The sequence below is a fragment of the Pseudophryne corroboree genome, chromosome 4 (genome assembly GCF_028390025.1).
Source record: "Pseudophryne corroboree isolate aPseCor3 chromosome 4, aPseCor3.hap2, whole genome shotgun sequence".
NCBI lineage: Eukaryota > Metazoa > Chordata > Amphibia > Anura > Myobatrachidae > Pseudophryne > Pseudophryne corroboree.
Genome location: NC_086447.1, coordinates 451,382,678 through 451,404,632, shown reverse-complemented (window position 1 = coordinate 451,404,632; position 21,955 = coordinate 451,382,678). Strand labels below are relative to the sequence as shown.

The 21,955-nt window shown below is 46.2% G+C and overlaps 1 protein-coding gene across 6 annotated transcripts in view; it reads right to left on the bottom strand.

Annotated features, from left to right (window-relative positions):
* The window catches only part of ANKRD6 (ankyrin repeat domain 6), a 334,377-nt gene that overhangs the window by 277,809 nt on the left and 34,613 nt on the right, over window positions 1-21,955 (bottom strand). Inside the window, exon 1 of one of the 6 annotated variants that reach the window (XM_063916979.1) lies at window positions 8,634-8,767. The exons of the other annotated variants lie outside the window; for them this stretch is intronic. The gene's annotated coding sequence lies outside the window, so the exon portion shown is untranslated. Of the gene's footprint in view, window positions 1-8,633; window positions 8,768-21,955 lie in introns of those variants that run through there. 6 annotated transcript variants of the gene reach the window in all.

Here is a 21,955-nt window from a genome sequence, read left to right as displayed (position 1 = left end):
GTCGACCGACTGAGGTAAAGGGCGCTTTACAGCCCCTGACGGTGTCTGAGACGCCTGGGCAGGTACTAACTGGTTTGCCGGCCGTCTCATGTCGTCAACTGATTTTTGTAATGTGCTGACATTATCACGTAATTCCATAAACAAAGCCATCCATTCCGGTGTCGACTCCCTGGGGGGTGACATCACCATTATCGGCAATTGCTCTGCCTCCACACCAACATCGTCCTCATACATGTCGACACACACGTACCGACACACAGCAGACACACAGGGAATGCTCTTATCGAAGACAGGACCCCACTAGCCCTTTGGGGAGACAGAGGGAGAGTTTGCCAGCACACACCCAAGCGCTATAATATATATGGGAACAACCTTATATAAGTGTTGTTCCTTATAGCAGCTTAAATATATCAAAATATCGCCAAAAAATGCCCCCCCCTCTCTGTTTTACCCTGTTTCTGTAGTGCAGTGCAGGGGAGAGTCCTGGGAGCCTTCCTCACAGCGGAGCTGAGCAGGAAAATGGCGCTGTGTGCTGAGGAGAATAAGCCCCGCCCCCTATTTCGGCGGGCTTTTCTCCCGGAGTTTTAGATATCTGGCATGGGTTAAATACATACATATAGCCTCAATGGCTATATGTGATGTATTCTTTTGCCATAAAGGTATTAAATATTGCTGCCCAGGGCGCCCCCAGCAGCACCCTGCACCCTCCGTGACCGCTTGGTGTGAAGTGTGTGACAACAATGGCGCACAGCTGCAGTGCTGTGCGCTACCTTCATGAAGACTGAAGAGCCTTCTGCCGCCTGTTTCCGGACCTTCAATCTTCAGCATCTGTAAGGGGGGTCGGCGGCGCGGCTCCGGGACGAACCCCAGGGTGAGACCTGTGTTCCGACTCCCTCTGGAGCTAATGGTGTCCAGTAGCCTAAGAATCCAATCCATCCTGCACGCAAGTGAGTTGAAATTCTCTCCCCTAAGTCCCTCGATGCAGTGAGCCTGTTGCCAGCAGGACTCACTGAAAATAAAAAACCTAAAAACTTTTTCTAAGCAGCTCTTTAGGAGAGCCACCTAGATTGCACCCTGCTCGGACGGGCACAAAAACCTAACTGAGGCTTGGAGGAGGGTCATAGGGCGAGGAGCCAGTACACACCACCTGATCCTAAAGCTTTATTTTTGTGCCCTGTCTCCTACGGAGCCGCTATTCCCCATGGTCCTGACGGAGTCCCCAGCATCCACTTAGGACGTTAGAGAAATAGAGCACTAATGTATGGGATTCAAAGATTTGGTCGATTCTGGTCATATTGCATGTTTTATTCTCTACGTAAAAGAAAGTAACAACATCTGCAAATTACACATTTAAACATGACAAATGTCTGCCCATTTGATTGCTATTTGCTTTAATGGTGTGAAAAAAACCTAAAACAAAATAAAGGCAGGCATGTGGAAATGTTTAGGCACCCTGTCAGTCAATACTTGGTAACACAGTCAGAAATCACAGCTTCCAAACGTTCCCTGGAGCCAGTGAGAAGTCAATCTATTCTTGTTTTAGAAATTTCTTTCCATCCGTTCCTTGCAGAACTTAAGTTTAGTTGAGACATATTTGTAGCTAATCCTCAGAGCCGGCACTAGGTATAGGCAAACTAGGCAAATGCCTGGGGCATTTGGAATGCCTAGGGGCACATGCAGCTTATACTGATTAAAATGATATGCGGCATGTCTATATTCAGTGTGTGACTGCATGTAAAATGCTACATAACAGTGTATTCCTGGAAATCACTGTAACGTAGCATTTCATATGCAGATACAGCCACAGTTGAACACAGAATATAGGCATGCCGCATAACATTTTAATCAGCAGAAACTGCGTGTGCATCCTAATCACATAGCAACGCAAATAAAATGCAATTTCAGTAAAAAAAAAAAAAAAGTTGCCCGATGTTAGCAAAGCTGGCCTAGAGCTGCCAGCTGACTCACGCCAGGCATCTTCTGCTGCATGGCGTATTGAGACAAGATGTATGAGGACACATCTGTATCCAAGCAGAGGCAGAGGTCACAGTGCTAGCGGCCGTGTAAGTGCTGTGTACAGGTGGGTTTGTTGTGCAATAGTGATTGGCATATGTGTAAGGGGCGTTATGTGTGTCATTATGTGTATAAGGGCATTAATAATGTGCAGCATGTGTAAGGGACATTATGTGTATAAGGACATTACTAAAGGATGGCATAATGTTAAGATGCATTATGTTTATATGGACATTAATGTGTGTCATATGAGTAAGGGGGATTACTGTGTGGTATTATGTGTATAAATGCATTACTAATGTGTGGCATTATGTGTATAAGGTGCTCTACTGTGTGGTGTAACGTATAGAAAGGGCACTACTGTGTGGTCTAATGTGCAAAAAGAGCAATATGGTGTGGTGTAATATGAAAAAGGAGCAATTCAGTGTGATATACTGTAATGTGAATAATACCACTTTTACACTCGCAGAAAAATCCCAGGATATTGCACGTGAACGCGCATCATCCCGGGATTTTTGTGAGGGTGAATGGGTACAGGGACAATTTCCCGGGACGAGCATCCCGGGATTTCAACCCAGGTCTCGACCTGGGTTGAATCCGGGACCGACCCGGGAAGCTGTGCAGTGTGAACGGGTATACCGGGTCAAGGCGACCCGGCACCCGTTCTCTGCATAGGAGGAATCGGTGCTTGGAGAAGATTATCTCCAAGCACCGCCTCCGCTAGAGTCAGTGGTGACGTCACCTAACCCGGCAATATGCCGGATCGGCCCGCTAATGTGAAAGGGTCATTCCCGGGAATGTGTCCCGGCAAATATACCGGGACACATTCCTGGGAATTACCTTTCACTGCGAGTGTAAAAGGGGTATAAGGGGCACTAATGTGAGGAGTAAAGTATAAGGTAAAGTGGTACTACTGTGTAATGTAACATGAATAAGGGACACTATCACTTGATATACTGTGAATAAAGTTGCACTACTGTGTGGTGTCATTTGAATTGGGGGTACTATTGTGTGGCCCAGCAAGAACACATCCCTTTTTGGGCTGTGCGCTGAATGTGCGCACTGTTCCTATTTAAAATATAGGGGTAGGAGCACCAAAGTGAGGACTGCTATGGGTGGGGGGGTGATGGTGCTGGGAAAGGGGTGCAGGGTCAGAGACAGAACTAGCGGTGGTGCTAGGGGGCACCAGCCAAAATGTTGCCTAGGGCATCATATTGGTTGGGGACGGTTCTGCTAATCCTGGATGTATTTTGTGTCTGAGATATCTGTACAGATTTACAATAATATACAAGTCTGGGCACTGTGAAGACCCTTCCAAAACCTTTAGCTTTCATTGCTGTTGTTGTTTCATTTTGAGCTTTTACTTGGGATCGTTATCTATTTTCACATACAATTTCTTCACACTGAGGTATTAACGTTTAGGATTTGCTGTAATTTGGCTCAATTATTCTTCCTCCACCTGAACAATATCTTTCTAGCCACAGGCTGTTGCACAACCTTAAAGCACAGCACATAGAGCCCATGATTAATGGTTAATGAGGTTCTTTTCAATTGCTTTGCAACTTTTTCTGAAAATGTTTCTTTTACTTTTGTGGCAAAAAAAAGTTACATTTTATTTATAGCAGTCCATAGCACAGTTTCTGGCTTATTTAAGTATTGTCAGATGTTGAATTTTGGGGTTCAATCATAGGATAATTTTCCTTTTGATAACTGCAGGTCATTTACAATGATATGGGGTTCATTGCAATTATGGGCACGATTCAGACCTGATGGCTGCTGTGCATTATCGCACAGCGGACGATTATTGAATGACTGCACTTGTGTATGCATTGCAATGCCCCCCCAACGGCCGATGCATGTAACCCGTACTCGTTACGAGCAGGTCGCGGGTCGGCTCTGCATGCAGTTCAATGTGAGCAATGTCACTTGTGACATCGCTCATCACGGCATGTGTGTACGGAGCCGCGATGAGCGATGTCCACAATGTGACATTGCTCACCTCCCCGCAGGCGGCTCCGTCCCCGGCAGCGGCTCCCCTCCCCGCCAGCGGCTTCATATCTGAGCCGCTGACGGGAGCCGCCGACCGCTCAGCGCGTCTCCCCACCAGCAGCTTCATTGTAGCTGACCTGCTGACGGGAGCCGCTGGAGGGGAGACGCTGACCGCTCAGTGTCTCCGTCCACTGCCCCACCAATGTACCCACTGCCCCACCAATTATATTTCCACTGTGCCACCAACGTAATTAAAAATTTATTATAATGGGTTCTATATATTATATTATATTATATATATATATATATACCAAACTCCAAAAGCCGGCACTCCATGGAAGTCCGGGAGTGCCTCTGTCTTTTGGATTATATATATATATATGTCTATACACACACATATATATATATATACACATATATATATATATGTATATATATATATATATATATATAAACATATATATATATATATATATTATATTGAACCCATTATAATTAATTTTTAATTACGTTGGTGGCACAGTGGAAATATAATTGGTGGGGCAGTGGGTGATAAAAAAAACTTAATTGGTTCCCCCTTCTACATCCCTGCCCACAAACTCAGAAATGCCTCCCCAATATTAAAATATGTAAATAAGGTGCCAATTCCAAGGATATCTTTCGTTTTTCAAATTGTTTGAAAAATTGCGTAGTGTGTACACTCAATTTCGTTTGTCAGGGTTCTGGGAAGTTCAAGGGATATTGCTCATCTTCCACATTTTTCATCTTTCACATTGGTCATGTCTTTTATGGGCCCTACACATTTGTCGATTCGCCGCAGAGCTGCCCGACGACGGATACGGCCGACGGGCGACCCGGCGGCGGGGGGGCAGTGACGGGGGAGTGTAGTTTCTTTCACCCGGCTCCATAGCAGTGCAGGCAAATATGGACGATCTCATCCATATTGGCCTGCATGCAGAAGCAACGGGGCACCAGCGATGAACGTGCGCGGGGGCCACGCATTGTTCATCGCTGGTGCCTCCACACTGAAATATTTGAACGGTATCTTGTTCATTACTGAATGAGATTGTTCATATCTTTCAGTAACATCGCCCAGTGTGTAGGGCCCTTTAGTGTGTAGGGCCCTTTACATATCTTCACCCAATTTCAACAGTTCACCTTAAATTCCATTTAATGATAAAGTGGAGTGGATATTCAAACCTGCAGGCATTTAGATATCATTTTATAGCCTTTCCCTGCTTTGTACTAGCAAATTAACTGTATGTTAAATTCCTTAGTTACTTAGAGGAACCCATGATTGTTTATAGTAGACAACACTGTAAGAGGTTAAGGGTAAAATAATGCATTCAACTCTGGAATTGTTGACCCCTGCCTTAAATACAAATTTGAGACCTTTAGTAATAATCCATAGGTTCTAATACTGGACCCCAAACAGTTCACGTTTTCAAGATCACCTAGCTGGTGCACTGGTGTATTCAAAATGTGGGCCATACATTAGACCAACTTTCCTCCAACCATCCAACAGACCAACCATCCAACTTGTCTTTCCAACTAAAACTCTGCCCTACACACCTAACCAACTTTTTCATCAGAACAGGCAACCAACCTACTTCTCTCCAACTTGTGATGTCACAGAAGTGGACAGTGTCTGCCTACTTCTACATGTTTGAAATAAATGTTTTTATATGGGTGCACATGGTGACAGGGAGAGTGTCAGGAGTTACATGGGTGCACAGGGTGACATTGAGAGGGTATCAAGCGTGACACAAGCACACAAGAGAGACAGGGAGAGTGTGTCAGGCATCACATGGGTGCACAGGGTGAAAGGGGAGCGGGGGTCTGAATACAGCTGCTGGCTATTGCTGATTTACAAACCATTTTAGAACCAGTTTTGATTATTAAACACCCTGCAGATCCTGCATAGTGACAGCAGCCATTTCTACTTTTCCAGACACACTCTGCAGATGGTGGCACTGTGGGTGCTGGGGAACTACAAGTCTCAGCAAGCCAAGAGCCACATGTTGCCTAACCCGCCTCTGTACATTCACCTTTAAGAACAGAAATGGTTGGTAGGTTATAGCACTACAGGCGCACTCAGTTTCATGTGCCCTCATCCTGACATTGATGGTGGGCACCAATACCTAAATGACCAGGGTGCTCACACAGTGTAAGTCACCAGGCAGGGCACATACTGTAGATGTGGATGACCAGTGTGCCCCCATAGTTTTAATCCCGGGAGGCACATAGAACTGGACGACCACTGAATTGGGTATAGAGCTGGTGGATAACAGGAGCGGCGCTGCACAATGTCTGTTGAACATGGAGGAGGGGGGGCAATGACAGTGTCTGCTGTACTGGTGTCAGGTGCTGCAGAATCAATGGCTAATGCTGCTGCACAGATCCTACTACCCCTCCCGCTCGGCTGCCAGGAATTGATGAGGGCTGTAGCAACTGGATCAAAGAGAGATGGGGAAAGCTGGGATCAGGAAGAGGACCAGGTAAGGACCGCAAGGGGTGACCCACCAAAAAGTGCTCCCATTCCCCAATTCCTTTACCCCTAGTGCTGCCATCCAGGTCACAGCTGCCTTTCCCGGGCTGAGGAGCAGACTAAACGGGCTCACTGACTGACTGAGAACAGAGGGAAAGAGGCACACGGCTTCTCCGACACCTGCTGCTGTTCGTGTGGAGGTACAGTCCCAGTGAGCGGTGAAAAAGGTAGGCGGACTCTGCTGGATAGTGTCCGCCTACTTATCGTTCAGCTCCCCTTGCACTGGAACGATTTGTTGTGAAAAATTAAACATGTTCCCAACCGTGTTTTGACGTTTGGAAGCAAATTAATGATTATCGTTTGCTCCCACACATTGCCCGCCTATCGACAGTAGTCTCCTCATGTATTGCCACTTTAACTCTCTGACACATTTTAAGATCCACATTACTTCACCTGTGATTCTGTGAGGAGACCTGGAAAGCATGAACTGCTTCTGGTCCTGAGTGTGAGTATCTACTACGTAATAATCAAGTTGAAGAGTGGCAACATTTTTGCACATGCCACATGTATTGTATTGTATTGTATTGGTGATACACAAATACAAAAATGATCTGGATTATAAAAACAAGTGACCTGGATTATAAATGTATAAACCAAAGTGCTACAGGGCTACAGCTGCACTATTCATTTCTGTGGTTCCGGACAAATAGATCTATAGTAAGAATCTATACAAACATTAGGTCAAAACCATATGGTCGACAGTGAAATGTTGACATGGACAAAAGGTCAACATGGTCATTTGCACGAACTATGGAAGGTCGACACAGAAAAAGGTCAACAGGAACAAAAGGTTGTCGCATGAAAAGGTTGACATGGAAAATGGTCGACAAGAAAATATGGACACAACATTTTTACTTTTTGGGGATTGTTTTTGCTGTCTGAGCACGTGGACCTCAAATTAGTGCACTGCGTTCACTCGTCCTGCTTTGGGCAAGGTGCCTCGCTCTGGTACCGCAAGATTGGCACAGGTTACTATTCCCAATTGTAGTCCATGTGGATAATAAAGTATAAGAAAAAGTTGAAAAAAAAACAAAAAAAAACATGTCGACAATATGCGTCGACCATTGGCATGTCGATCATTTGAGCCTGTGTACCATAAGCACTGTTGATCTTTCATGGGTCGACCTAATGACCATGTGTACCTATTTACTGTCTAACTAGACACTGTAGATCTACTGACCGCACTGTTCTGTCCATTACATCATCTACTCACAGATAGCAATGATATTCTTTTATTGATTTTGTGTCAAATTCAAGAGATGGTGTATGCCAACTACTGTATAATGTAATTCTCTGATGCTGCAGATTTTACTTTTTATTAACACATTAGTTTGATTTATATTACAGGGTATTAAATTGATGAGGTCTGTACAGCCATTAGACATTGATGGCTTTCATCAGTAACAGAAATTTGTATTGTAAATTCATTTTGTTGATCAGGGATTTCCACAGAAAAATTTAGTACTTGACTGAATATAATAAGAACCAATATTTAATTAGCTGTTAAATTCAACATATTCAATGAACATGTCTCCTGAAACCACCCATGATTGTTAGAGCTCTTATTCCAGGAATTCAAGGAATGTAAATTTCAAACATTTCAAACATAAAATTTAAACATTTATAGAAACCAGAAAGTTCTATGTCAAATGGAATCCCCTACTTTTTAGGTACAGTATATATGAAGCATGTCACCGTAGAACTTCATTATCTGCCATCAAATTCTGCAATTGTTTTACCTACTAAATAATCTAGCTTCCAACAATAGCACTTACACGTTTCCAATGTATTGTATGTATCTAAATACTTAATTGATAATACAGTATCTGCTCCTTGTCCAGTGTTGTCTAGTTTCCTTACTTTAGTGATGGGTTTACCGTAACCAGATTTTCTTGAAGTTGCAGTAAACAGTGTCTTGTAAAAACAAGGCTGTATCATTTTGTGATACACGGCTTAGCAGAACAATGCATCTGGCTTGCAAATCACAACACACAAAGTAAACTGAATTCCCCTTCTGGACTAGTTATTCTGTACCACAAATAGAGAACGACAATTCAAGATCTCTAAACAAAATGCTACTTACCGGTACATATAAGTTTTCTGCTGTTTTGTAGGAGATGTAAACATCTAAAGACAAATGAAGGAAGATATCCTCACATAAGGGGAGTCCAGTGTGAATGGTACAACAGGACATCTGCAGTGAGCATTGCACTAATCCCACACAGGCGGGCTACAGAACACTGCACATTTACATGTCAAAGAAAAGCTTTCCTGAGGGCATATTGTGTGCAAGCATGGTCTCCTAAGCAGCAGCTCAGTCTAGGCAGAATTGCTATTATTACTGGACAGCCTGTGATTTCCTTTTAGCCAGGCACATACACAATTAAACATAATATACAAACAAAAATACCTTTTTCATACCGATATTCTTTTTAATCATGGCATTATTTACACACATGAATAACATTTTCACATTCAATATATTTTATCAACATTGAAAAAAAATAAGCAAATTCAAGAAAGCAAATAAAGAAGATATTAGTTGATATGATTTGAATGCTTTCCCGTCCATCTTGTATTCCATTTCCTATACGTTGTTTTTGTCCTTTAATCAGAGTGATGAGATGTAGTTGCCATTTAAACCTTGAAGACTACAATTTTAAAAATTATTAATTAATAAATGTGGAATATACAGTACATGGTCAAATTCACCTGCGCTGATTATCACTTGAGGCTGGAGATTCAGCCCTCCGATCCTGTCTCCGTAACATAATGTTATTACTGTATACCACGACAAGTTGTCAAGTGAATTTCAGCTTCTGATCTGCCCGTTAGCCACAGCAATCTCATCACACTACGCACCTCAATGTTTGACCATGATTCAACCAGCCCCGCCATCTTACAACTGTTGTTGGGACAGTACGACTGATATGAGGCGCAGTCTAATGCCCGTGAGGGGAAGCAGTGGTATACCTGCTCTGGCCTGGTGGAAAATTACAATTAAATAGAGAACAATACACATGTGAGAGGTTTTGTTACCATACTTTTAATTTCAGTGATAACTGAAATCCTTAATCCTTAAACGAAACATCTACAGTATAATGTAGTAACATACTAGCAGACATTTTAAACATGCATTAATAGTTATAACACATATGACAACAAAGCAGGAAGGCGCTGAGTGTCACAAGTGATTGCTTGGATGAAGTATCTAGAGGAAACTCACAGAAACATAGACAGAATATACAAACTCCACACAGATAATTCTATTTAAGAATTAATTGTGATTCTGTGACAAAAACACTGTATTATCCATCTCAGCACACTATCTGCACTACAACATAGTAACAAGCCTTATTTTACAAGTGATATTCAGCACTGACATGTGCAGCACTCCCAGTACATTTTGGCTGATCTCTGCACATGCAGAGGCGAGGGGGGGGCTCAACAGTCCCCCATGACAGTGACACACGCTCTGCTGAGCTCTTGTGGGAAAGTGGGGGGTGGATGCCTATGGAAGTGGGGGACTAACCCACTGGCCCACTTGGGGGGATCAATAACCAGTAGTGGTAGGGGAGTGGGGGAGGAGAAGTAAGAAAGTTAAATTATGCTGGAGGGGGTGTAAAATAAAAAAAAATAAAAAGTACATTGGCCACAGGGGGGGCACAAGAACCTGGGTTTTTTAATGGGGTAGTTTATGAAACATATTTTTTTTTAATACTAAGTGGGTGTGGGGGGTACTATTATAAGGATTTAAGACCGCTGGGAGTTCTATTGCCATTGGAGGGGTGGGATGTTATTTTATAATGGTGGCCTATGGGGGTGGGGTGAAAAACACCCCATAGATGTGTTTTTTTATAAAGTATTTTAAATCATTATTAAAAATACGTTTTAAACTTTAATAAGTAAAGTATTTTTAAAAAGAGCGGTTTTGTGGGGAGAAAATCATCAATTGAGTGGTTAAACTATGGTATTACTTTATAATATGAGCCATGCTGCAGTATACTATCTTAGTATATTACATTATAAAATGGAATGTAGGAACAGAACTTTGTGTTTAAAAAAAATGAGGGAGCTAATAAAATAATGAAATGAATAAACATAAGTATACAGTATGAACAAGTTATTAGCATCATTAGGAGACTGCTGAGCGGTAGGTTTGGAAGATGCACAGTCCTGAGACACAGTTCAGAACAACAGAAATGAGGTAGATTGCAGTCATTGTTGAAAACATTAATATGAATGTGCCAACCTTATGATTGGCTGGATTTCCATCGTGGACAATCTGACTGCATTCCTTGTGAGTATAGGGTAGGAAAATGGTAGCACTGATACTCACACACTGCTAATCTATACATACTGTATAATAAAACTGGAAGGGTTGTGCCTGTAAATAGCTATTTTTTTTTAAAGAAATCTACTTCTAGGGACTATTTATGAACTATGGAGATAAAACATTTTTGGGGGAATTTTTATCTGTTCGTTCCGGCATCACACAAAAACTACTGAATGAATGTGGATTGTGTTTTCACTACTGTATAGCTTAGTGACATAGGAAGAAACTGAGGTATGTATGATCTCGATGTGACATCAGGGAGAGGAGCAATAAAGGAAAAACCAGTCGCTTGACACCAGGCGCGTGCAGTGTGCAGGATCCTCAAGTTCAAAATGAATATGGGGCAAGTCTATTCATATTTTTTTTGTACTACAAAAGTGTGAAAAGGGGTGTTTTTCGCACCCTTGTTACATTATTTTAGTATTTTCGTATTTTGGAACAGTTTTCATGAAAAAGTGCTCCAAACCCTTTAATTCTCATCCCCATTCTTATAATGGTAAATGGTAAATGCATTCTGGGCAAATTTACTTAAAAAAAAATAATGAAAAAACCCCCGCAATGAGACCTGTGATAATTACGCCAGCTTCACAGGGATCATTGCGGCATCCCTACTTCTGCACAGCTTTTTCTTCTCCCTGGCAGAGAAAGCTCTGGTAATCACATATGTGTGTCCGATGGACACGCAAGCTGATAATAGTTAGAAAAAAAAAATACTAACCAGTGCCAGAGCCTGGGTATTGGTGCTCTGGTGAGGGCTGACGGTCATTGGGTCCTCCTGTGCGCTGCTGTGACCTCAGGTGCAGTAAAGTGATGCTGTGAAACGGCTGCTCACGTTACAGCACCAGGGGTCACAGCAGCACACTGCTGTGGGGGTGTCTCAGTGTGGGGAGGTAGTTGTAACAGGGGGAGGGGGTACCCGGCGGCGGACCATGTGCACCAGCAACTCGGGGTATTTTTGGCAAAAAATACCCAATAATGCTGCGGAGGGCATTTTCGGGGACAGAGCTTTCTCACAAGCTCTATCTCTGCATGCAATTATTGATACATCCATGTGATGTATACAATAATCACATTGCGAGTTTGGTCGATTTTATCACATAACATCTGCATCCTGAGATGCAGATGGTGATAAATTAGCCCCTATGTACTGTATACGTGGAATTTCTGACCTCACTTAGTACAACTGGACTTCCAGCGCACTGCATTACACTGAAAGTTGGTGTTCCGATCATGCTTCTATGGAACTTAACTCCTCTCAAGTTATGCAATGGATCCCGACTTAAAGTGACTGCTCTGCAGAAGAACCTAATGCTGCATTCAGACTGCAAATGCCGGATCCTACCCGGTAAGACAAACGTGTACTTACCGGGTGGGATCCGGCATTTGCACTCCGCTGCTGGCTTTCCGACCCGGCAATATACCGGGTCGGTTGCCATAACAACGGAGCGCGCAGCAGCAGCAGGGGCGGGGGTGGAGGCGGCGTCGGGAGATGAGCTCATCTCCAGCGCCGCCTCTCCCTATCTTGTGAATGGGAACCGTGTCGCATCGACACGGCTCCCATTCACACCGCACCTGACCCGGTAATCAACCCGGGTAAAACCCTTCTTTTTTTACCGGGTTGATTTACCGGGTCAGGCGACCCGCTAAATCGGCCAGTGTGCTTTCACATCGCACACTGACCCGGTTCGACACGGCAATATGCCGTGTCGGTACCGGGTTATTTGTGCGATGTGAAAGGGGTATAAGTGAGGCAGAGATTCTAACGGGATGTGGTGCAAGTGAGGCTGTGTTTATACTCCTTATCCCCAACAATTTTCCTATTCAGTTCAATCGCCAGCAGTTTCCTGTAAGCCTCTGCTTCACTATGACGATCAACAAATCACAGAGGCAAACAGTCAGGGTTGCAGGAGTAGATCTCAGGACCAGCTGCTTCTCCCATGGGTAGCTTTATATGGCTTGCTCACAAGTTAGTAGCCCCAAACATATTTTTGTGTTAATCCCTGAAGGAATAACTGCAAATATTATTCACAAAGAAATGTTGTAGACAATGCGTACAATCTAAAATAGACATCACAGTATTAGATGGCACTATTGTTTTTCACTGAGCAATAACAGACATCCATGCGAGCAAAGCTGTGTACAAATGCTTGCGGTAGGATATGGTAGTTACTTTCACCATTTCAGCAGCATTAAATTTAGAAAAATAGCAAACCAAAATAATCCCTTTATCTTTACACGTATTTGGGCTAGGTGTTGGAGATGGATTTGCCTAATCATATGTCGGTACAATACCTAGGGGCTACTGGTCCATTAGCAGCACTTTGCACCACCTACCTGAGCATTGTTGGCTAGCACTCTCACCAAACACTGTAGAGTAAAGGATATTTGGGTTATTTGTGATGGACACAGAAGAAAACCAACATGTTTGAAAAGTAAGTGGAAGTCAGAGCAGGCTGTACATTGCTGTTCTTCATGTCAGAAAATGTCACCTCGCCCTGGGTCCACTTTTCTATTGTTTATAGTAAGGTGCTGTAAAGATACTATACCAATCTCCATGCATAATTCCCTCTAAGGCAGTGGTTCTTAAACTGTGTGCTGTGGCACCCTAGGCTTCCGCGGGACAATTGCAGGGGTGCCTTAAGGTCCATACACACTTAACGATATAATGAGCGACGTCGCTCATTTTCCCCCTCCTTGAGCGACGTCGCTCATTATATCGTTAAGTGTGTATGCCGCCAGCGATGACCGATGCGCGGCCCCGCGGGTCGGCAACGATCGTCGCTGTCGGTAGGGCATGCATGAAGGATGTGGACTGTCGTTCACGACCTTCATGCAGGGCTGGCGGGGGCGTGACGTCACTGAGCGATATGAGCGGTCATATCGCTCAGTGCGTACAGGCGGCCGCCGACCGGCCGGCCCGGGAGGGGGAAACGTTAGACGATGTTGCTCACAGAGCGACATCGTCTAATGTGTATGGGCCTTTAGGTTGGTGGTCAACGACCAATTCAAATTATTTATTGTCAATGTAATAGGCAAAACAAGTGCTGTGGCTGCTAATCATAATTTATGTGGACAAACAAAGTGAATCCTGACCCTCACCACATAACTCACCCTAAGGATGACACATAAACATAATTTAATTTTATATTCTCTTCTAAATTTCTCAATAAGAAATTTGTGGCCTAGGGGGTGCAGTGAAAAAAATCTGATACTCTAGGGCGTCATGATTCAAATAAGTTTGTCAGTACTTTGGGGGTAATTCAGACCTGATCGCTAGGCTGCGTTTCCTCCCAGCCTGCGATCAGGTCCGAACTGCGCATGCACCAATATGCGCAGGCGCGTCAGACGCCTGCACCGGGCATTGGTGCATAGCAACGGGATGGTGCAAAAAAAGCGATCGCATGGGCGAACGTAAGTAGATTGACAGGTAGAGGGCATTTGTGGGTGGCAACTGACCGTTTTCTGGGAGTGTCTGGAAAAATGCAGGAGTGTCCAAGCGTTTTCAGGGAGGGCGTCTGATGTCAATTCCGGTCCTGGACAGGCTGAAGTGATCGCAGCGGCTGAGTAAGTCCTGGGCTGCGCAAAGACTGCACAAAATCAGTTTGTGCAGCTCTGCTACACATGCGTTCGCACGCTTGCACAGCTCAAATACACTCCCCCAGTAGGCAGCGACTATCTGATCGCAGGATAGCAAAAATCGCTGCCCAGCGATCAGGTCTGAATTAGGCCCTTTGTGTCATGTCACGTGTATCCTTTCTGGAAAACACCTGTCTTTCTCATCTATCCTGCTTTATCATTTTATTCCAGCAGCTTATATATGTACTAATACCCTAAAAACTAGCATATTTTCTGGGTACGTAGCCCTGTTGGTATGTAATTTACTACCTTAGGGACACTGTTCTGGCGTGTTCAGCTGCTCCACTGGTTAAGGTCACATGCTTTGCCTGTCTTTGTGGCAATGGTAAGATTTATTGCAGACTGGTTGTTTTGTTTAGCTGCCTCCCTGGGACCAGTGCCTCTCTGCCAGGAATGCATTTCACAGTTCTGTTGTGGAGGATGTCTCAAGAACAAGACTCCCAACAACAAAACAATCAGGGGAATGACAAAAAATCGGTAAGGATGTTAAAGATCTTCAGTCATTTCATGCACCCACAATTGCAAGTATTAATATTTATTCATTGGGCCAATCATTAGCTGCAACAATGTTTTTCATAAATTCCTCACAATTCATCTAAAACTGGTCATCAAAGAGCAGAATCATATCATCAACAGCTTGAACAATGTGGACTCTGCTAATCAACATGTAAGGGAGTATTTCCCTGAGTCCTAAGGGGGTACACACGTACAGATTCTCCCAGGGATGTGTGCTGAGCGATCACATCTCTGGATGTTCAGCACACAGCGCAATGTGTGCTGAGCGAGGGGAAAAAAACAAAAAACGCTCACTTCACCCAGCGATATAAATGTACCCCTCCCACACCCACTGAAATGATTTCACGCCCATTGACAGAAACATTTGAATAGCTGCAAGTGTGCGCGAGCGGGAGGGGGGAGAAACATTTGAATCTCGCACTTAGGGGCATATTCCTTAATTTGCTCCTAATGACCCCGTTCTTTAGTTATAAGACTCACTGTGAGTCGCGGTATCAGAAACCAAATCACTGGAGCAATTAAATATTATGCAGATGCAAGGACAGTTGCTCCAAAAATCAGCTGTCCCCACGATTCCCAACACCCACAGTTACGTGGCTAATTAGCATTAGACATTTTTTATGGGACTCAGTTCTTTTCACAACCCAAGATGTTAAAGGGTCTGTGAGAGGCTGAGGCTGCGGAGAGAAGTGTGAGCACCAATCAAAAGCAGCAAAAAGGGAGGGATATACATTTAGATTCACATCAGTCCCTGCCCCAGTGGAGCATATATGCCATACCACAGTATATACATGTAGAGAGATGCAGGCACCCATTAACGTGGCCTATCGTGTGTGAAGTCGCATTGCACAGGGAGCCATACACAGGTGCTTCCCGGGTGCGACCCGCCTAAACCCCTTTCTCACTGCTGGCAGCAGCTCGGCATATTGCCGGGTTGGTGACGTCAGCGGTGACGGGTGAGGGGGCGGCACTTGGAGATCAGATGATCTCCAAGCGCCGCCTGTCCATACAGTGTGAACGGGAAAGGGTCACAACGACCCGGCTTTCTCATTCACACCACACAGCGACCCAGGTTGAAGCCATATTCAATCCTGGTTGCTACCATGGTTGAAATACCGTGTCGAGTCGGGATATTTCCCCTGGGCCCTTTCAGACCGCACAGCAACCTAGGTTACTGCGCACCAATGTGCAATAACCCGGGTTACAAGCTGGCTGACTGAAAGGGGTATAAGCCATGCAGCGTGAGATGCCTGACGCAAGTGAGCCACCAGGTCCTGTGCAACTCTGCTAATGTCAGGTGTCTTTTTTTTTGCCAAAAATGCGTCTCAATCCCAGCACAATGCATCTAGGACACACAAGGAGACTGTGCTGATTCATTAGACATATGACACTTGTATATTGTGTGTGACTGAGTCTATATACGGAGCAGAACAGAACTTGTATTGGAAAAAATCTGCAGCTGCTACAATGTAGCACTTCATGAGCTAAGTCAGAGACTCAGTCACACAATATACACGTCCTATATCAAATTATTCAGTACAGTCTCCTCATGCATCAGCATAAAAAGATGCCTGACTCTAGTAGGTTCTCACGCAACGTGGCATGCCAAGACGGACTGATTGGCGTGACTGCAGCAAAGATGTATGAGGACACATCTGTACTTCATCACTAACCACTACTGTAATACTGTAGGTTCTGCTCTGCACAAAGCTCCTGGCTATAAACTTTTATTACTGTAGCAGCTATGTATCTGGCTCCACTTGGGTTCCATGTAGATTTTTTTAATGCAGTATGATGTCCATGGAGTCAAAATCTGTGACTAAACATAGTTTGCTTGAATTGGCACAAGAATGGGGAAAATCCTTTACTCCCCCTTCGCCCAGCATTTCTAACAACATTGGGTCTGATTCAGAAGTGGACGGTAATCACACAGATCCCCGTCAGGCAAGCATCAGCATCAGAAGAAGCAGGCAGTGGCCTTGGCACGCCTACAAAACAGGGCTGATATGTCCCAATTTTGTCAGACACTAGCTGCTGACGCCCTACCCAGTGCCAGATTAAGGTCCACATTGGCCTGGAGCTGAAATTTATGAAGGGCCTATTGTTGCCGTTCAGTGGGTATAATTAGCGCCACAGATAATTTTTCACTGTGCGGGCATGGGGGTGTGGTGCATACTACAATACATCACTGCACTTTCTCCCCACACTACTTCACTTCACTATATCACTACTGCACTACATCTCCACACTATGGGGCATATTTATCACAATCCACATCTGAGATGCAGATGTGATACATTTGACCAAAATCACATTGCGATAATTGAATACATCGCAGGGATGTATCAATTATCGCAAACAGGGACAGAGCTTGCAGGAAAGCTTTGTCCCTGCATTTTTGTAGAAATACCCAGAGACACAAGTGATGAGAGGGACGGAAGCACAGGTGGTGAAGGGGAAGGGACACAGGTGGGGAGGGAGGCAGAGATACACATGGAGAGAGAGGCAGAGGCACAGGTGTAAAAGGGGCAATGCCACAAGTGGGAAACGAGACAGGTGGTAAGAGGAGTGGACACACAGGTAGAAGGAGGCGTAAGCACAAGTAGAAAGAAGGCAGAGACATAGATGGAGAGGGGGCAAAGACACAGGTTGGAGAGGGGCGGAAGTACAGGTGGTGATGGGGCAGACACAGGTGGAGAGGGGGCAGAGACTTAAGTGGGGAGGTGGTAGAGATACAGGTGGAGAGGCTGGGAGAAGCACACATAGTGAAGGGGGCAGAGACACTGCTGGGGAGGGGGCAGAGATACAAGTGGAAAGGGGGCAGAGATACAGGTGTAGAGGGGGCAGAGACACTGCTGGGGAGAGGGCAGAGATACAGGTGGAAAGGGGGCAGAGATACAGGTAGAGAGGGGGCAGAGATACAGGTGGAAAGGGGGCAGAGATACAGGTGGAGAGGGGGCAGAGATACAGGTGGAGAGGGGGCAGAGATACAGGTGTGGAGAGGTCAGAGATGCAGGTGGAGAGGGGGCAAAGACTCAAGTGAGAATGTGGCAGAGATACAGGTGGACAGTGGGCAGAGATGCAGGTGGAGCGGGGGATGATGTACAGATGAGGAGGGGGGCAAAAACACAGGTGGAGTGGGGGCAGAGACAGAGGAAGGGAAGGGGCAGAGATACAGGTGTGGAGGGGGCAGAGACACGGGTAGGGGCAGAGTCGCAGGTGGAGAGGGGGATGATGTACAGATGAGGAGGGGGCAAAAACACAGGTGGAGTGGGGGCAGAGACAGAGGAAGGGAAGGGGCAGAGATACAGGTGTGGAGGGGGCAGAGTCGCAGGTGGAGAGGGAGCAGAGACTCAAGTGGGGAGGTGGTAGAGATACAGGTGGAGAGGCTGGGAGAAGCACTCGTGGGGAAGATGGCAGAGACACTGATGGGAAGGGGGCAGAGACACTGGTGGGAAGGGGGCAGAGACGCAGGTGGAGAGGGGGCAGAGATGCACGTGGAGCGAGGGCAGATATGCAGGTGAGGAGGGGGCAGAGTTACGGGTGTGGAAGGGGGTAGAGTCGCAGCAGGGGAAGTGGCAGAGATGCAGGTGTGGAGGGGTCAGAGACACGGGTGGGGAGGGAGCAGAGAGGCAGTAGGGAAAGGGGCAGAGATGCAGGTGGGCTGGGGGCAGAGATGCAGGAGGGGAAGGGGCAGATATACAGGTGTGGAGGAGTCAGAGACACGGGTGGGGAGGGGGCAGAGAGGCAGTAGGGAAAGGGGCAAAGATGCAGGTGGGCTGGGGGCAGAGATGCAGGAGGGGAAAGGGCAGATATACAGGTGAGGAGGGGGCAGAGACACAGGAGGGGAGGGGGCAGAGAGGCAGTAGGGAAAGGGGCAAAGATAAAGGTGGGTTGGGGCAGAGACACAGGAGGGGTAGGGGCAGAGATATAGGTGTGGAGGGGTCAGAGACACGGGTAGGGAGAGGGCAGAGAGGCAGTAGGGAAAGGGGCAAAGATGCAGGTGGGTTGGGGGCAGAGACACAGAAGGGGTAGGGGCAGAGATGCAGGTGTGGAGGGGTCAGAGACACAGGTGGGGAGGGGGCAGAGAGGCAGTAGGGAAAGGAGCAGAGATGCAGGTGGGCTGGGGGCAGAGAAGCAGGAGGGGAAGGGGCAGATATACAGGTGAGGAGGGGGCAGAGACACGGGTGGGGAGGGGGCAGAGAGGCAGCAGCGGAAGGGGCAGAGATGCAGGTGGGCTGGGGTCAGAGACGCAGGAGGGGAAGGGACAGAGATACAGGTGTGGAGGGGCAGAGACACAGGAGGGGAGGGGGCAGAGATACAGGTGTGGAGGGGGCAGAGACACGAGTGGGGAGGGGGCAAAGATGTAGCAGGGGAAGAGATACAGGTGTGGCGGGGCAGAGACACGGTAGGGGAGGGGGCAGAGATATAGGTGTGAAGGGGGCAGAGATTACAGGTGTGGAGGGGGCAGAGACACGGAAGGAGTGGGGCCAGAGATGCAGAGAGGGTAGGAGCATACTGAAAAGCTCGTGCTGCCGTTACAGCTGCTTAGAAAGAAAGTGTTCAAAAGTACTCACAGCATGTGAGCTGAGCTTCGGACAGGTCCGGGAGGCGGGGCTTCGTGTGGGTCTGGGAGGTGGGGATTCGAATGCGTCCAGGAGGCAGAGCTTCCAGTATGTCCGGGAGGCAGGGATTCCAGTGTGTCCGGGAGACGGGACTTTGGTTAGGTCTGGGAGGTGGGGCTTCAAGTGGATCCAGGAGGCGGGGCTTCAGATGTGTTCGGGAGGCGGAGCTTCTGGCAGCACGGGACGGAGCATGTAATCATCACTAAGGTTGTGCTTCTTCGGTGGGGTCCAGGGGCTGAGGGGCAGTGCTTCTGCATGGCCTTTGACACAGGCGGGGCTTCTGTTGGCCGGCTCAGTCAGGGGTTATGTTATTTCCAGTGGCCGGGAGGTGAGTGAGCTGTGCTGGTGGTGACAGGAATTTTTTTTTCCTGTCAACACTGGCTGCGATGCAGGCGATCCTGTGGGCCTATTTTCAGTGGGGGGCCTGGAGCTGCAGCTCCATCCGCCCCATTGTTAATCCGGCCCTGGCCCTACCCCCAAACTACATCCAGGGCCCTGCCACCTGAGCCACAGCACCACTGCCGGGCATGTGCACCACTGCTCTGGCACATGCCCAGTTTTAAAAAAATAAAAAATCGTCCATTTGCATAAAAAAAATCAATATAGCGTCCACCTCTGAGTCAGTCCCATTGTACAATCTATATTATACATAATATATATATATTATACATCTAGCCTCAATACACCATGCAGTGTGAGATGCCTGATGCGAGTGAGCTTCCAGGTCCCATGCAATTCTGTTAACGTGAGGCACTTTTTTTTAGCTGAGCATGCATCTGAGTCGCATTGCAATGTGACTAGGACACTCGAGGAGACTATGCTGATTAATTTGATGTATGACACATACATACCCTCCAGCTGTGCCTTTCTGGCAGGTGCAGTACCTTTTTGTTTAAGATCTGTACCGATTTTTGGCTCTCCAAACTTCCATTGAAAGTAGGAAGTTTGGAGAGCCAAACATCCACACCCCTTTTCTAATTTGTACTGATTTTTATGTGTAAAATGTTGGAGGATATGCACATATATTGTGTATGACTGAGTTTGTATACGGAGCACAAAAGAACTTGTACTGGAAAAAAAAACTGCAGCAGCTGTATTGTAGCACTGGGAAATACTGCTAGTCGGGATCCCGGCAGTTACAATGCCGACGCCGGAATCCCAACTAGCTGCGAAATCCCTCCGCCGACATACCAACACCACAGGCTATTCTCTCTCTGTGGGTGTTCACGACACTCATAGAGGGAGAATATAACCGTTCCCGCAGCATGGCGAGCGCAGCGAGCCTACAAGGGGCGTTCTTGCACTCGCCCGCTGCGGCATACTGGTGGACGGGATACCGCTGTCGGTATACTGACAGCCGACATCTCAGCCGCCTGTAATTCATACTGAACCCATAGCACTGTGTAACCAGCACAGTCATTCGGTGCGCTCTAGCCACATCAAATTGCGACTAAGGCACATTTTCTGCAAAAAAGACACAAAGATTATATAAAGATCATTGGCCCTCATTCCGAGTTGTTCGCTCGCTAGCTGCTTTTAGCAGCATTGCACACGCTAGGCCGCCGCCTCTGGGAGTGTATCTTAGCTTAGCAGAATAGCGAACGAAAGATTAGCAGAACTGCTACTAAATATTTTCTTGCAGTTTCTGAGTAGCTCCAGTCCTACTCCTAGATTGCGATCAGCTCAGTCCGTTTAGTTCCTGGTTTGACGTCACAAACACGCCCTGCGTTCGGCCAGCCACTTCCCCGTTTCTCCAGACACTCCCGCGTTTTTCCCTGACACGCCTGCGTTTTTTAGCACACTCCCGGAAAACGCTCAGTTACAACCCAGAAACGCCCCTTTCCTGTCAATCACTCACCGATCAGCAGTGCGACTGAAAAGCGCCGCAGGATCCACAGCAAAGCTACTAAGTTTTGTGTAAAATTACTTAGCGCATGCGCGCTGCGTACCATGCGCATGCGTATTTAGCAACAAATCGCAGCATAGCGAAAATCGGCAACGAGCGAACAACTCGGAATGACCACCTTTGATCTTTATAATTACGGCAATATTTATCTATGTGGATTTCGGAACTCACTGGAGAGCTATGGTACAATTAGTCTTCTGTGTGCACACCATTGATATAGGTTACTTCCAAAAATGTAAAATGGCAAATATTCTGCTGTAAGGGTTAATTTATCAGTAGGCTAAGTAGTTATATGAAATACACATTTAGTACAGCAGGGAGACAAAACTGTATGCAATATGAGCTACATGTAGAAAGTTAGACAGTATATAAAATAAATGCCTTGA